Here is a 16,820-nt window from a genome sequence, read left to right as displayed (position 1 = left end):
TCACTGGGGAAATGCAATGAGAACTACAATGAGATCTCATCTTACCCCAGCTAAAATGGCTAGTATCAAAAAGACAAAAAAATACCCCCCCCAAAACCCAAAAAACAAAAACAACCAGATACTGGCAAAGACACAAAGAAAAGACAATACTTATACACTGTGGGTGGCAATGTAAATTAGTACAGCCACTACGGAAAACAGTACGGAGATTCTTCAAAAAATGAAAAATAGAACTACCATATGACCCAGCAGTCCCACTACTGGGCATTTATCCAAAGGAATAAACCTTTCATTGAGCACCCATCAGGTGCCAGACACTGACTCCCAGGTGCCAGACACTGACTCTGGGTCCTGAGAATAAAAGATGAATGAATCGTAGGCTGTAGTAAAAAAAAAAAAAAAAAAATTCAGTGACCGTAACTATAAGGAGTTAATTTCAGTGCTCTTAATTCTGCTCCATTGATCTATATACTTATCCTTGGATCAATGCCACAGTGTCTTGATTACTGTGAAAGTCTAGTAAGTTTTCAAATGGAGTCGCATAAATCCTTCAACTTTGTTATTCTTTTCAAGGCTTTTTGGCTATTTAGGTTCTTTCCCTCCATATATATATTTGATCAGCGTATTAATTTTTACCAAAAAAAATCAGCTAGGATTTTGATAGCAGTTGCTTTGTGTTAATTTGGTTGATAAATGGTAGGGAAATTCCATGTGCATTTAAAAACAAATGGCCATCTTACCAATATTGAGTCTTTCAATCCATGAACATGAAATTTAGGTCTTTAATTTCTCTCAATAATGTTTTAGTTTTTAGTATACAAGATTTGCATTTCTTTTGTTAAATTTATTCCAAAGTGTTTTATTTTTTCTGTTGATGTTATGAATGGAATAGTTTTCTTAATTTCATTTTTGGATTCTTTGGTGCTAGTGCATAGGAATAGAATTAATTTTTGTATGTTGAAGTTATATTCTACTTCCTTGCTAAACTTGTTTGTTAGTAGATGTTTAGTGGATTTCTTGGAATTTTCTATGTACAGACTTAAGCCATTGTGAATGAAGAGAGTTTTAATTCTTCCTTACCAGTCTGTATACCTTTAAGTTTTTTCTTTTTACTTATTACACAGCTATAACCTTTAGGAAAATATGTAATATTAGTAGTGAGACCAGATACTCTTACCTTTTTCCCAATCTTAGGAAGAAAGCATTTTGTCTTCCTCCATTAGACATGAGGCTAGCTGTACATTTTTTCTTTCTTTTTTTTAATTTTGAATTTTTGTGGGAACATAGTATATGTTTATGGATTGCATGAGATATTTTGAGACAAGCATGCAATGCATAATAATAACATCATAGTACATGGAGTATCCATCACCTCAAGCATTTATCCTTTGTGTTTCGGACAATCCAATTATACTCTTTTCATTATTCTAAAATGCACAATTAAATTATTTTTGACTATCGTCACCCTGTTGTGCTAGCAAATAATAGGTCTTATTAATTCTTTCTAACTGTTTTTTGTATCCATTAACCATCCCCACTTCCTCCCACCTTTCCACTACCCTTCCCGGCTTCTGGTATCCATCCTTCTATTCTCTATGAGTTTAATTGTTTTAATTTTTAGTTCCTACAAACAAGTGAGAACATGTGAAGTTTGTCTTTCTGTGCCTGGCTTATTTCACTTAACATAATGACCTCTGATTCCATCCACATTGTTGCAAATTCTTTCTTGTGGCTGAATAGTACTCCATTGTGTATATGTACCACATCTTTATCCATTTGTCTGCTGATAGACACAGTTTTCTTCCAAATCTTGGCCACTGTAAATAGTGCTGCAATAAACATGGGAGTGCAGATATCTGATTTCCTTTTTTGGGGGTACATTAAAATGGGATGTGTACCCATACCAGTGGGATTGCTGGATCATATGATAGCTCTGTTTTTAGTTTTCTGTGGAAATTTCAAACTGCTCTCCATAGTGGTTGTACTAATTTACATTCCCACCAACAGTGTACAAGGGTTCCATTTTCTCCACATCCTCACTAGCATTTTTTATTGCCTGTCTTTTGAATAAAAGTCATTTTAACTGGGTTGGGAGAATATCTCATTGTAGTTCTGATTTACATTTCTCTGATGACCAATAATGTTATTTTTTATTTTTTATTATACTTTAGGGTTTTAGGGTACATGTGCACAATGTGCAGGTTTGTTACATATGTATCCATGTGCCATGTTGATTTCCTGCACCCATTAACTCGTCATTTAGCATTAGGTGTATCTCCTAATGCTGTCCCTCCCCCCTCACCCCACCCCACAACAGTCCCCGGAGTGTGATGATCCCCTTCCTGTGTCCATGAGTTCTCATTGTTCAATTCCCACCTATGAGTGAGAACATGCGGTGTTTGGTTTTTTGTCCTTGCGATAGTTTACTGAGAATGTTTTCCAGTTTCATCCATGTCCCTACAAAGGACATGAACTCATCATTTTTTATGGCTGCATAGTATTCCATGGTGTATATGTGCCACATTTTCTTAATCCAGTCTATCGTTGTTGGACATTTGGGTTGGTTCCAACTCTTTGCTATTGTGAATAGTGCCGCAATAAACATACGTGTGCATGTGTCTTTACAGCAGCATGATTTATAGTCCTTTGGGTATATACCCAGTAATGGGATGGCTGGGTCAAATGGTATTTCTAGTTCTAGATCCCTGAGGAATCGCCACACTGACTTCCACAATGGTTGAACTAGTTTACAGTCCCACCAACAGTGTAAAAGTGTTCCTATTTCTCCACATCCTCTCCAGCACCTGTTGTTTCCTGACTTTTTAATGATGGCCATTCTAACTTGTGTGAGATGGTATCTCACTGTGGTTTTGATTTGCATTTCTCTGATGGCCAGTGATGATGAGCATTTCTTCATGTGTTTTTTGGCTGCATAAATGTCTTCTTTTGAGAAGTGTCTGTTCATGTCCTCTGCCCACTTTTTGATGGGGTTGTTTGTTTTTTTCTTGTAAATTTGTTTGAGTTCATTGTAGATTCTGGATATTAGCCCTCTGTCAGATGAGTAGGTTGCAAAAATTTTCTCCCATTCTGTAGGTTGCCTGTTCACTCTGATGATAGTTTCTTTTGCTGTGCAGAAGCTCTTTAGTTTAATGAGATCCCATTTGTAGATTTTGGCTTTTGTTGCCATTGCTTTTGGTGTTTTAGACATGAAGTCCTTGCCCACGCCTATGTCCTGAATGGTATTGCCTAGGTTTTCTTGTAGGATTTTAATGGTTTTAGGTCTAACATTTAAGTCTTTAATCCATCTTGAATTAATTTTTGTATAAGGTGTAAGGAAGGGATCCAGTCTCAGCTTTCTACATATGGCTAGCCAGTTTTCCCAGCACCATTTATTAAATAGGGAATCCTTTCCCCATTTCTTGTTTTTGTCAGGTTTGTCAAAGATCAGATAGTTGTAGCTATGCGGCATCATTTCTGAGGGCTCTGTTCTGTTCCATTGATCTATATCTCTGTTGTGGTACCAGTACCATGCTGTTTTGGTTACTGTAGCCTTGTAGTATAGTTTAAAGTCAGGTAGCATGATGCCTCCAGCTTTGTTCTTTTGGCTTAGGATTGACTTGGCGATGCGGGCTCTTTTTTGGTTCCATATGAACTTTAAAGTAGTTTTTTCCAATTCTGTGAAGAAAGTCATTGGTAGCTTGATGGGGATGGCATTGAATCTATAAATTACCTTGGGCAGTATGGCCATTTTCACGATATTAATTCTTCCAACGCATGAGCATGGAATGTTCTTCCATTTGTTTGTATCCTCTTTTATTTCATTGAGCAGTGGTTTGTAGTTCTCCTTGAAGAGGTCCTTCACATCCCTTGTAAGTTGGATTCCTAGGTATTTTATTCTCTTTGAAGCAATTGTGAATGGGAGTTCACTCATGATTTGACTCTCTGTCTGTGATTGGTGTACAAGAATGCTTGTGATTTTTGTACATTAATTTTGTATCCTGAGACTTTGCTGAAGTTGCTAATCAGCTTAAGGAGATTTTGGGCTGAGACAATGGGGTTTTCTAGATATACAATCATGTCATCTGCAAACAGGGACAATTTGACTTCCTCTTTTCCTAATTGAATACCCTTTATTTCCTTCTCCTGCCTGATTGCTCTGGCCAGAACTTCCAGCACTATGTTGAATAGGAGCGGTGAGAGAGGGCATCCCTGTCTTGTGCCAGTTTTCAGAGGGAATGTTTCCAGTTTTTGCCCATTCAGTATGATATTGGCTGTGGGTTTGTCATAGATAGCTCTTATTATTTTGAGATACGTCCCATCAATACCTAATTTATTGAGAGTTTTTAGCATGAAGGGTTGTTGAATTTTGTCAAAGGCCTTTTCTGCATCTATTGAGATAATCATGTGGTTTTTGCCTTTGGTTCTGTTTATATGCTGGATTACATTTATTGATTTGCGTATGTTGAACCAGCCTTGCATCCCAGGGATGAAGCCCACTTGATCATCGTGGATAAGCTTTTTGATGCGCTGATGGATTCGGTTTGCCAGTATTTTATTGAGGATTTTTGCATCAATGTTCATCAAGGATATTGGTCTGAAATTCTCTTTTTTGGTTAAGTCTCTGCCAGGTTTTGGTATCAGGATGATGCTGGCTTCGTAAAATGTGTTAGGGAGGATTCCCTCTTTTTCTATCGATTGGAATAGTTTCAGAAGGAATGGTACCAGTTCCTCCTTGTACCTCTGGTAGAATTCAGCTGTGAATCCATCAGGTCCTGGACTCTTTTTGGTTGGTAAGCTATTGATTATTGCCACATTTTCAGAACCTGTTATTGGTCTATTCAGAGATTCAACTTCTTCCTGGTTTAGTCTTGGGAGGGTGTATTTGTCGAGGAATTTATCCATTTCTTCTAGATTTTCTAGTTTATTTGCATAGAGGTGTTTGTAGTATTCTCTGATGGTAGATTGTATTTCTGTGGGATCGGTGGTGATATCCCCTTTTTCGTTTTTTATTGCATCTATTTGAGGCCTTTGATTCTTCTCTCTTTTCTTCTTTATTAGTCTTGCTAGCGGTCCATCAATTTTGTTGATCTTTTCAAAAAACCAGCTCCTGGATTCATTAATTTTTTGAAGGGTTTTTTGTGTCTCTATTTCCTTCAGTTCTGCTTTGATTTTAGTTATTTCTAGCCTTCTGCTAGCTTTTGAATGTGTTTGCTCTTGCTTTTCTAGTTCTTTTAATTGTGATGTTAGGGTGTCAATTTTGGATCTTTCCTGCTTTCTCTTGTGGGCATTTAGTGCTATAAATTTCCCTCTACACACTGCTTTGAACGTGTCCCAGAGATTCTGGTACGTTGTGTCTTTGTTCTCGTTGGTTTCAAAGAACATCTTTATTTCTGCCTTCATTTCATTATGTACCCAATAGTCATTCAGGAGCAGGTTGTTCAGTTTCCATGTAGTTGAGCGGTTTGGAGTGAGTTTCTTAATCCTGAGTTCTAGTTTGATTGCACTGTGGTCTGAGAGACAGTTTGTTATAATTTCTGTTCTTTTACATTTGCTGAGGAGAGCTTTACTTCCAACTATGTGGTCAATTTTGGAATAGGTGTGGTGTGGTGCTGAAAAAAATGTATACTCTGTTGACTTGGGGTGGAGAGTTCTGTAGATGTCTATTAGGTCCACTTTATGTAGAGCTGAGTTCAATTCCTGAATATCCTTGTTAACTTTCTGTCTCGTTGATCTGTCTAATGCTGACAGTGGGGTGTTAAAATCTCCCATTATTATTGTGTGGGAGTTTAAGTCCCTTTGTAGGTCACTGAGGACTTGCTTTATGAATCTGGGTGCTCCTGTGTTGGGTGCATATATATTTAGGATAGTTAGCTCTTCTTGTTGAATTGATCCCTTTACCATTATGTAATGGCCTTCTTTGTCTCTTTTGATCTTTGTTGGTTTAAAGTCTATTTTATCAGAGACTAGGATTGCAACCCCTGCCTTTTTTTGATTTCCAGTTGCTTGATAGATCTTCCTCCATCCCTTTATTTTGAGTCTACGTGTGTCTCTGCACGCGAGATGGGTTTCCTGAATACAGCACACTGATGGGTCCTGACTCCTTATCCAGTTTGCCAGTCTGTGTCTTTTGGTTGGAGCATTTAGCCCATTTACATTTAACGTTAATATTGTTATGTGTGAATCTGATCCTGTCATTATGATGTTAGTTGGTTATTTTGCTCGTTAGTTGCTATAGTTTCTTCCTAGCCTTGATGGTCTTTACAGTTTGGCATGTTTTTGCAGTGGCTGGTGCCGGTCATTCCTTTCCATGTTTAGTGCTTCCTTCAGGAGCTCTTTTAGGGCAGGCCTGGTGGTGACAAAATCACTCAGTGTTTGCTTATCTGTAAAGTATTTTATTTCTCCTTCACTTATGAAGCTTAGTTTGGCGGGATAGGAAATTCTTGGTTGAAAATTCTTTTCTTTAAGAATGTTGAATATCGGCCCCCACTCTCTTCTGGCTTGTAGAGTTTCTGCTGAGAGATCAGCTGTTAGTCTGATGGGCTTCCCTTTGTGGGTAACCCGACCTTTCTCTCTGGCTGCCCTTAACATTTTTTCCTTCATTTCAACTTTGGTGAATCTGACAATTATGTGTCTTGGAGTTGCCCTTCTTGAGGAGTATCTTTGTGGCGTTCTCTGTATTTCCTGAATCTGAATGCTGGCCTGCCTTGCTAGATTGGGGAAGTTCTCCTGGATAATATCTTGCAGAGTGTTTTCCAACTTGGTTCCATTCTCCCCATCATTTTCAGGTACACCAATCAGACGTAGGTTTGGTCTTTTCACATAGTCCCAAATTTCTTGGAGGCTTTGTTCATTTCTTTTAATTCTTTTTTCTCTAAACTTCCCTTCTCTCTTCATTTCATTCCTTTCATCTTCCATCAGCGATACCCTTTCTTCCAGTTGATTGCATCTGCTACTGAGGCTTCTGCAATCTTCGCGTAGTTCTCGAAACTTGGCTTTCAGCTCCATCAGCTCCTTTAAGCCCTTCTCTCCATTGGTTATTCTAGTTATCCATTCTTCTAATTTTTTTTCAAAGTTTTTAACTTCTTTGCTATTGTTTTGAATTTCCTCTCGTAGCTCAGAGTAGTTTGATCGTCTGAAGCCTTCTTCTCTCAACTCATCAAAGTCATCCTCCATCCAGCTTTGTTCCGTTGCTGGTGAGGAACTGCGTTCCTTTGGAGGAGGAGAGGTGCTCTGTTTTTTAGAGTTTCCAGTTTTTGTGCTCTGTTTTTTCCCCATCTTTGTGGTTTTATCTACTTTTTGTTTTTGATGATGGTGATGTACAGATGGGTTTTTGGTGTGGATGTCCTTTCTGTTTGTTAGTTTTCCTTCTACCAGACAGGCCCCTCAGCTGCAGGTCTGTTGGATTTTACTAGAGGTCCACTCCAGACCCTGTTTGGCTGGGTGTCAGCAGCGGTGGCTGCAGAACAGCGGATTTTCGTGAGACCACAAATTCAGCTGTCTGATAGTTACTCTGAAAGTTTTGTCTCAGAGGAGTACCCGGTTGAATGAGGTGTCAGTCTGTCCCTACTGGGGGGGTGCCTCCCAGTTAGGCTGCTCAGGGGTGAGAGACCCACTTTAGGAGGCAGTCTGTCCGTTCTCAGATCTCCAGCTGCGTGCTGGGAGAACCACTACTCTCTTCAAAGCTGTCAGTCAGACAGGGACATTTAAGTCTGTGGAGGTTCTTGCTGAGTTTTTGTTTGTCTGTGCCCTGCCCCCAGAGGTGGAGCCTACAGAGGCAGGCAGGCCTCCTTGAGCTGTGGTGGGCTCCACCCAGTTCGAGCTTCCTGGCTGCTTTGTTTACCTAAGCAAGCCTGGGCAATGGCGGGCGCCCCTCCCCCAGCCTCGCTGCCGCCTTGCAGCTTGATCTCAGACTGCTGTGCTAGCAATCATCGAGACTCCGTGGGCATAGGACCCTCCGAGCCAGGTGCGGGACACAATCTCCTAGTGTGCCGTTTTCCAGGCCCGTTGGAAAAGCGCAGTATTAGGATGGGACTGACCCGATATTCCAGGTGCCGTCTGTTTCCCCTTTCTTTGACTACGAAAGGGAACTCCCTGACCCCTTGTGCTTCCCGAGTGAGGCAATGCCTCGCCCTGCTTCGGCTCGCGCACAGTGCGCTTCACCGACTGTCCTGCACCCACTGTTAGGCACTCCCTAGTGAGATGAAACCGGTACCTCAAGCAGAAATGCAGAAATCACCAGTCTTCTGTGTTGCTGGGGCTGGGAGCTGGAGACCGGAGCTGTTCCTATTCGGCCATCTTGGCTCCACCTCCCATGACCAATAATGTTGAGCACCTTTTCATACACCTGTTTACCATTTGTATGTCTTCTTTTGAGAAATAGCTGTTCAGATCTTTTGCCCATTTTTTAATCTGGTAATTAGATTTTTTCCTATAGCATTCCTTATATATTCTGGTTATTAATCCCAGATAGGTAGTTTGCAAATATTTTCTCCCATCCTATGGATTGTCTCTTCACTTTGTTGATTGTTTCCTTTGCTGTGTAGAAGCGTTTTAACTTAATGTGATCCCATTTGTCCACTTTTGCCTTGGTTGCCTGTGCTTGTGGGGTATTACTCAAGAAATCTGCCCAGACTAATGTCCTGGAGAGTGCCCAGTATTTTCTTGTAGCAGTTTTATAGTTTAAGGTCTTAAAGTTTTTAATCCATTTTGATTTGATTTGATTTTTGTCTATGGTGAGAGATAGGAGTCTAGTTTTATTCTTCTGCATATGGATATCCAGTTTTCCTAGTACCATCTATTGAAGAGACTGTCTTTTCCCCAGTGTGTGTTCTTGGCACCTTTGTCAAAAGTTAGTTCACTGTAGACGTATGGATTTATTTCCAGGTTCTCTATTCTGTTCCATTTGTCTATGTGTCTGTTTTTATGCCAGTACCTTGCCATTTGGGTTACTATAGCTCTGTAGTATAATTTGAAGTCAGGTAATGTGATTCCTCCGGTTTTGTCCTTTTTACTTAGGATGGCTTTGGCTATTCTGGTTTTTTTGTGGTTCCATATAAATTTTAGGAATGTTTTTTCAATTTCTGTGAAGACTGTCATTGGTATTTTGATAGGGATTGCTTTGGGCAGTATGAACATTTTAACAATATTGATTCTTCCAATCCATGAACATGAAATGTTTTTCCATTTTTTTGTCCTCTTCAGTTTCTTTAATCAGTGTTTTATAGTTTTCATTATAAAGATCCTTCATTTCCTTAGTTAAGTTAACTTCTAGGTATTTAATTTTATTTGTAGCTACTGTAAATGGGATTACTTTCTTGATTTCTTTTTCAGATTATTCACTGTTGGCATATCGAAATGCTACTGATTTTGTATGTTGATTTTCTATCCTGCAACTTTACTAAATTTATAAGTTATAATAGTTTTTGGTGGAGTCGTTAGGTTTTTCCAAATGTAAGATTATATATCATCTGCAAATAAGGATAATTTGACTTTTTCCTTTCCAATTTGGATGTCCTTATTTCTTCCTCTTGTCTGATTGCTTTAGCTGGGACTGGAGGAAATTCCTTTGTATTCCTAGTTTGTTGAGAGATTTTCACTAAGTAAGTACTGGATTTTGTTCAATACTTTTCTATATCCATTGAGATGGTCATGTGGCTTTTCTATATCTATTGAGATATATTGATATATTATTACATTAACTAATTTTTGGATGTTAAGCCAACCTGGCAATCATGGGATAAATCCCATTTGGCCATGGCGTACAATCCTTTTTATATGCTGATGGATGCGATTTGCTAATATTTTGTTAAGAATTTTTGTGTCTAAGTCATGAGGGATATTGGTCTGTAGTTTTCTTGTGATGTTTGTATCTGATTTTGTTGTCAAGGTAATACTTGCCTCAGAATGAATTGGAAAGTCTCCACCGTTCTATTTTCTGAAAGATTTTGTAAAGGATTAGCATGGATTTTTCTTAGTATTTGATGGAATTTTTATATAAAACCATCTGAACCTGAATTTACTTTCGGGGAGGATCTTTAGTTACTAATTCAATTTCTTGTTATAGGTATATTCCAATTTTTTATTTTTATGTTTTAGTCAGTTTTGGTAACTTGTGTCTTTCTAGAAATTTGCATGTTTCATCTCAGTTGTCTAATATTTTGGCCTATAATATTTCCTTATGATCCTTTTAATTTCTGTGTGGTCAGTGATGTTGCCTCTTTCATTCCTGACTTTGGCAATTAGTGTTCTCTTTCTCTCTTGGCCAGTCTAAATGAAGTTGTCTCAATCTTGTTGATCTTTTCTAAGTACCAACTTTTGGTTTCATATATTTTGTATTTTTTTTCTGTTTTCTCTTTCATTGATTTCTGTTCCAATCTTTATTTCTTCTTTCTGCTTGCTTTGGGTTTGTTTTTCTCTTCTTTTTCTAGTCTCTTAAGATGAAAGCTTAGGTTATTGATTTCAGAGTTTTTTTTTAATTCTGAGATAGATGATTTAAAATCTAAATTTCCTTTTTAAGCATGGTTTTACCTGTATCTCATAAATTTTGATATTTTTGTCTTCATTTTAATTCAGTTCAAAATATTTTACAATTTCCCTTGTGATTTCTTCTTTGACCTATGGGTTACTTAGAAGAGTATCATTTTATTTCCAAATATTTAGATGATTTCAAAGATTTCTTTCTGTAGATATTTAATTCCATTGTGATTGAAAAATATGCTTTGTATGATAGTAATCCTTTTCAATGTATTGAAACTTATTTTATGCCTAGTATATGCTCCATTCTGGAGAATCATCCACGTGCTCTGTAAAGAAGGTATATTCTACAGTCATTGGGTGAAATGTTCCAGAGACATCATTTAGGTATAATTGGTTCATAGTGTTGTTCAAGTCTCCTATATCCTTGCTGATTTTCTGTTTAGGTGTTCTATCAGTTATTGAGAGTTGAGTATTGAAATCTTCAACAATTAACTGTGGAGTTGTCTATTTGTTCTTTTTTTGGGGGGAAGGTCTGAGTGTCATTTATTAACAACAGTTTATACAGATCTGTTTTCAAAGCACAGGCACAGAGCCCTGGAGAAGAGCAGTCTCTGAACAAGGAAGCCAGGAACACAGGATGTACACATCTTTGGCAAGCATGTTTAGCCCCAGGAGGATTCAATACTTCAAGTTGGAATTCCATTGGATATTTGAGAGGGACCAAAGTTGAGGGTAGAAAGAAGTCTTCAACAGGACTCAGATCTCAGTCTAGGGCTCCTCTTGCACTATCTAAGTCCATCCAAGTATTAGGACCCTGGGGGGCAACAATCAGGCCTAACCATTTCAACAGAAGCAGATTCTTCAATCTGCACTCAATTAGTTCACACTTCTTTCCACTGGTCACACAGTTAAAGAGAATCAGCCTTATAGTAAGAGACAGACCACTTTCTCTCTGACCCTCTCCAGCACCTCTCTTCAGCTGCATCTGTGCAGGAACTGCTGGGAAAATTGAGGCCTACCTTTTCAATTCAGCTGCATGTGCCTTTACCCTCAAATCTTCAATCAATGACAGGATGGAGGCTACATGTGTACTCAGGCTGACAACTGTTCTCCCCAGTCCATCACACACATTGCCCTACCTTAGTTCTGCCAATTGCAGTACCTAGGCTGGAGCTACAGTAGACCTCAAATTGGGACCTAAAGCCAGTCTGCATAGGCACTTGGGAGTTTTCCGTAGGGGAGTGGATAAAAAAGTAGTTGAATGTGCGAAGAAAGAAAGAGCTTCATTTGATAATTAGACATCTGAAGTAATTTTACTTTTATTTTCTTCACTTTAAGCCAATCATGAAATTTCACAGTGATTTCTCAGGTAGGAGCAGAAGGAAGACACTGTTAAGAATCATTGGGGCTGTGGCCCAGTTGGCTTGAGGAAGTACAGGCAGGGTGGGTCCTTACTGGGGCAGTTGGAGGGGCACAGACTGCTCTGCCGGAAGGTAGGTGATGTTATGAGAGCATAAGAACTGGTATGCAATGTCATCTGCAGCTTCCAGCTTGTGTAGCTCAATCTGGCCATCACCTGTGGTGGCCAGTGAATTGGCACTCAGTTCAGCTGCCTTGGAGACTCCCTTGGCAGAGTGATGGCCGCCTTTTTCTGCTGCTCAGATTTTCCACCACGTATCTGGCCCTCTCTGATTCCTGCTGAGCCACCTGTTTCACTCCAAACTTCTGTGAATTCCTTCCCAAAGGTCAGATGTGTCAAGGACACATCATCCAAGATGAGCTCAAAGGTGGCTACTTAGTCTGCAAGGTCGTTGCTAACCTGCCTGGAGACCAGCTCTCTCTGGGTGATCAGTTCTCCAGCATCAAGGTAAGCTATCAGTAACATGAGGATCTTTTCACATCATCCAGGATGAGCTCAAAGGTGGCTGCTTGCTCCGTAAGGTTGTTGTTAACCTGCTTGGAGACCAGCTCTCTCTGGGTGATCAGTTCTCCAGTATCAAAGTAAGCAATCAGTAATGTGAGGATCTCTTAGTGATGTACAGCAGCACACGCTCATCATAGTCCTCTCCAATGCTGTTGAAGACGTGAGGAAGCTGGCTAGTGACAGGCTGGAAGACAATGCGCTCTGTGATCTTGACATTCTGTAAATCTTTGCTACCAGTGATGACTGGTGTGTTATGTGATCAAGAGTAGCAGTCAACGATAATTGGTTTCTGTACCCATAGGATGAGAAAATGAGTTCCTTTCCTTACTGCAATGTCCTGTACTCCATGGAATCTGCCAAAGATTTAGCTCTGTGCTCAGCATCCACATAATATAAGGCAGAGCCTATCATCCCTCCTGTAACAGCTAAGGCCAGGCCAAACTTGCCAATGGACTCTAATACTTTGGCGGCCATGTTTCCTTCTGCTGGACCCTTTCACAGCCAGCTTCCATTCTCCGTTCTTTAAATTAAGTCAGTTTTTCCTTCATGTATTTTGATGCATTTTTGTTAGATACGAATACATTTATAATTGTTATATTTTCCTGATATATTGACCCTTTTATCGCAACAGAATATCTTTGTCTGTAATAACATTTCTTGTCTTAAAATCTATTTTGTCTGTTATTGATATAGCCTTTTACTTTTGCTATTTGAATTATTTTGCTTTCAACCTATTTGTGCCATTGAATGTAAGACACAATACAAACAGCATATAGTTGAATTTTGCTTTTTTTCCCCCAGTGTGACAATCTCTACATTTTGATTGTGGTGTTAGACCATTCACACTTAATGTAATTATTTATTAGTTTGATTTATATTTGTCATTTTGCTAATTATTTTCTATATGTCTTCTGTATTTTTTTGTTCCTCTTGTCCTCTTTTACTGCCTTCTTTTGTGTTAAACAAATATTTCTTAGAATAATATTTTAATTTCTGTTTAGTTTTTAGCCTATATATCATTGAGTTATTTTCTTATTGGTTTGCCTCAGGATTGTAATATGCACCCTAGTTTATCACATTTACCAACTAAATTCTGGTAAAATGTAGAAGCTTTGCTCCATAAAGCTCCATGCTCTCCCCCTCCTTTGTGCTATTATTGATATCTATCTATCTATCTATCTATCTATCTATCTATCTATCTATCTATAATGCCCTTCTCTAAATAAACTCAGCAATACATTGTTATATACTTGGTGCTTTATATTACTTTATGACTTTTAAAAAATAAAGACAATAAAGGAAAATATATTTATAGAACCTTTTATATTAAGTCATATATTTCCCATTTCTGGTGCTTTTCATTTCTTCCTGTGAATTCAAGTTACTCTTTGGTGTCATTTCCATTTATTATGAAGGTTGGTTGTCCTTTAGTATTCCTTGTAAGGCAGTTCTGCTAGTAACAAACTCACTCAGTCTTTATTTATCTAGAATGTCTTGCCTTTAGTTTTGAGGGATAGTTTTGCCGGATATAGCATTCTTGGCTAATATTTCCTCTCTGGCACTTTAGGTATATCATCTCATTGTCTACTGGTTTCGACTGTTCAGATGAGAAGTCAACCATTAATCATGTTGATGCTCCCTTGTATGTGATGAGTTATTTTTCTCTATCTGGTTTCAATATTATCTTTTTGTCTTTCTTTCCTCTTTCCACAGTTTAGCAATGATATATCTATTTGTGGACCTCTTTGTATTTATCAAATTTTGGCTCATTAGGCTTCTTTGATGTGTAGGTTAATGTTTTTCATCAAATTTGGGAAATTTTTGGCCATTATTTCTTCAAATATTTATCCCATGCTTTTTTTGTTGTTGTTCTCACCTCTTTCTGTAGACAACTGTTATACACATGTTAGTAAATACATTGTCCCATTGGTCTCTGAGGTTCTATCCATTTTCTTCTATTTCCCCCACTTCTATTTTTCAGATAGGATAATTTCTATTGATCTATCTTCAAGTTCACTGACACTTTCTTTTGCCTTCCTGAATCTATTGTTGAGCTCCTCTAGTATTTTATTTAATTTACTGTACTTTTCAATGCCAAAATTCCAATTTGATTCTTTTTCATATTTCTATTTGCTTATTAAGATTCTCTATTTGTTGAGTTGTTTTTCCCACTTTTCTTCAACCCTTTACACATGATTCCTTTTAGTTGTTTGAACGTATTTATTATAGCTGCTTTGAAGTCTTTCTCTGCTAAATTCAACCTGTAAGGACATATAGAGAGATAGTTTCCACTGGCTGCCTTTTTTCTCTGACTATTAATCACACTTGCCTGTTTCTTTGTGTTTCTCATATTTTTGTTGTTCTTGAAAACTGGATATTTTTAAGAATGTAGCAACTCTGGATTCTCATTCCTTCATCAACTCTAGGTTATTTTTTTGCTTGCTTCTTTGTTTAGTAACCTGCGGGCTAAATCTGTGGATTATCTTTCCTATGGTGTGTGGCCACTGAGATTTCTGCTTTTTTTATTATTTATTTTTATTTTTAAGTCTGGCTTCTGAGAGGTCATTCCTACATCTGCTTAGCTCAGTGGTCAGCAAATAATTTGAAGAAGTTGTGCCTAAGCATCTTGAGCCAATAAATCTTATATTCTCTGCTAGTGGATCTGTGAGAGGTTAGAAAACCAGTGCTGTGGAATCCTACTCCTCTTAGCTGATGTTCAGCAGTTTCAAGCATAAACATTGCTACATGTTTTTATTCAATTTCTAGATACCAAAATGGTTTGTTATTTTTTAAATCAATTTTGTCTAACTTTATAGTTGCTTTTTTGGGAAGAGAATTTGCTGACTTCTTTGCTCTCCTTTAATAATGTTTTGTCTTTGCTATAGCTGTAAGCTTAAAAGTCTTGAAGTCTCTGCTTAATTCAACTTAGTGTTTGCTGTGAGCCAGACACAATGCTGGGTTGCAAAGAAGAGTAAATATACAGTTGCTGCTTCCAAGATATCATCCAGGGGAGGGGCAGAGAATGGAACTTAGAAGTGGGTTGAGTGGGTGGGGCTAACATTAATTGAGCAGCTATTATATGCTAATGCCTGAACCAGTGCTCTTATATACATTCCTTCATTTAATGATAGAATGAACTAGTGCTTTCTTGACCTATATCTGAAAGATGCTTAAGTATTACGACTATTTAAAAATAAATTTTATTGGTTTTTAAATTTTATTTTTTATTTTATTTGTTTTATTTCTATAGAGATGGGGTCTCGCTATGTTGTCTAGACTAGTCTCAAACTCCTGGCCTCAAGCAATCCTCACACCTTGGCATCTCAAAGTGCTCATATTACAAGTGTGAGCCACTGCCTCACCTGGCCTGGTTTTTGCTTTAATATGAAAAAGTGTAAAGAAGGGGAAAATTGCACACAATCTGATTCTTTACATACTCACTAAATTAGTTCAAAATAGAAAATTAAAGAGAAAGTACCATATGAACATGGTTAGATGTTCTTAAGAGTAAAGAGGTATAAGAAGAAAAGTTAAAGCCCTGCTCACTTGTCTTTCACTCCAAAGGCAATAATCTTAAACAATTTCTATAAATTTTTCACAGACTTTTTTCTATACATATATTAGCATGTATGTATGTGTATATCCTTGCTCATTTGTATAAAAGGGATTATGCTATAATGCTTTCTGTTTTTCACTTTTTACTTTGTCTTGGAGATTTTCTCATATTAGTAGATATAGTGAGACTTGCATTTAACAATTGTGCAATATCCCACCATATGAACATATCAGTTCAGTATTGATAATTATTTAGGTTGCTTCCAGTTCATGTAACTTGAAAAATAGTTTCAAGTATGTTTCTACAATACATTATTACAAATAAAATTGCTGGTTGTATATACTTTCTTTGAATAGGAATTGGCAAGCTGTCTTCTGAAAAATTGCAAATTTTACTCTCTGCCATTTGTTTATGAATGAGCTTAATTCTCCCATGACCCCATCAATCCTCAAAATTCTCAAATCTGATGGGTAAAAAAATTGTGTAAGTTTTAAAAGCTCACACAGCCTAGAACATATGTAAGCAAATAAATAGTGTTTTATACTTTCATATTGTTAATGATACCATTTATCAAAATCCTTAATAAATTCTTTTAAAAATGACTTTCAGAACAACTTAATAAGCTACCTATCTCCAAATCATGTCTTCCTTTATATTTATACCTTATTTTTGATTCTCAGTGATATTCAACTTGAGTGGTGGCACAAAGGCTCTGTTTGGGGATTCTCTCTCCTCATTTCAGTAATAGTCTTCAATAACTCCTAATAATAATAAAAACAAGGCCCATTAAGTAAATTGTGAACATAAGAATTTCAAGAACAATTGTTATTTGTATTGATTTGTATCATATAATCAATTCAAAAT

General features: G+C 37.6%; 1 protein-coding gene and 1 pseudogene across 1 annotated transcript in view; one reads left to right on the top strand and one right to left on the bottom strand.

Annotated features, from left to right (window-relative positions):
• HEPHL1 (hephaestin like 1) overlaps positions 1 to 16,820 on the top strand; it is a 97,763-nt gene that overhangs the window by 21,307 nt on the left and 59,636 nt on the right. The gene's annotated exons all lie outside the window — the stretch shown is intronic.
• LOC105737611 lies at positions 11,928 to 12,874 on the bottom strand (annotated as a pseudogene).

This window comes from Nomascus leucogenys, chromosome 15 (genome assembly GCF_006542625.1).
Source record: "Nomascus leucogenys isolate Asia chromosome 15, Asia_NLE_v1, whole genome shotgun sequence".
NCBI lineage: Eukaryota > Metazoa > Chordata > Mammalia > Primates > Hylobatidae > Nomascus > Nomascus leucogenys.
The sequence above is the reverse complement of the archived record's forward strand: the minus strand, read 5'-3'. Positions and strand labels throughout refer to the sequence as shown.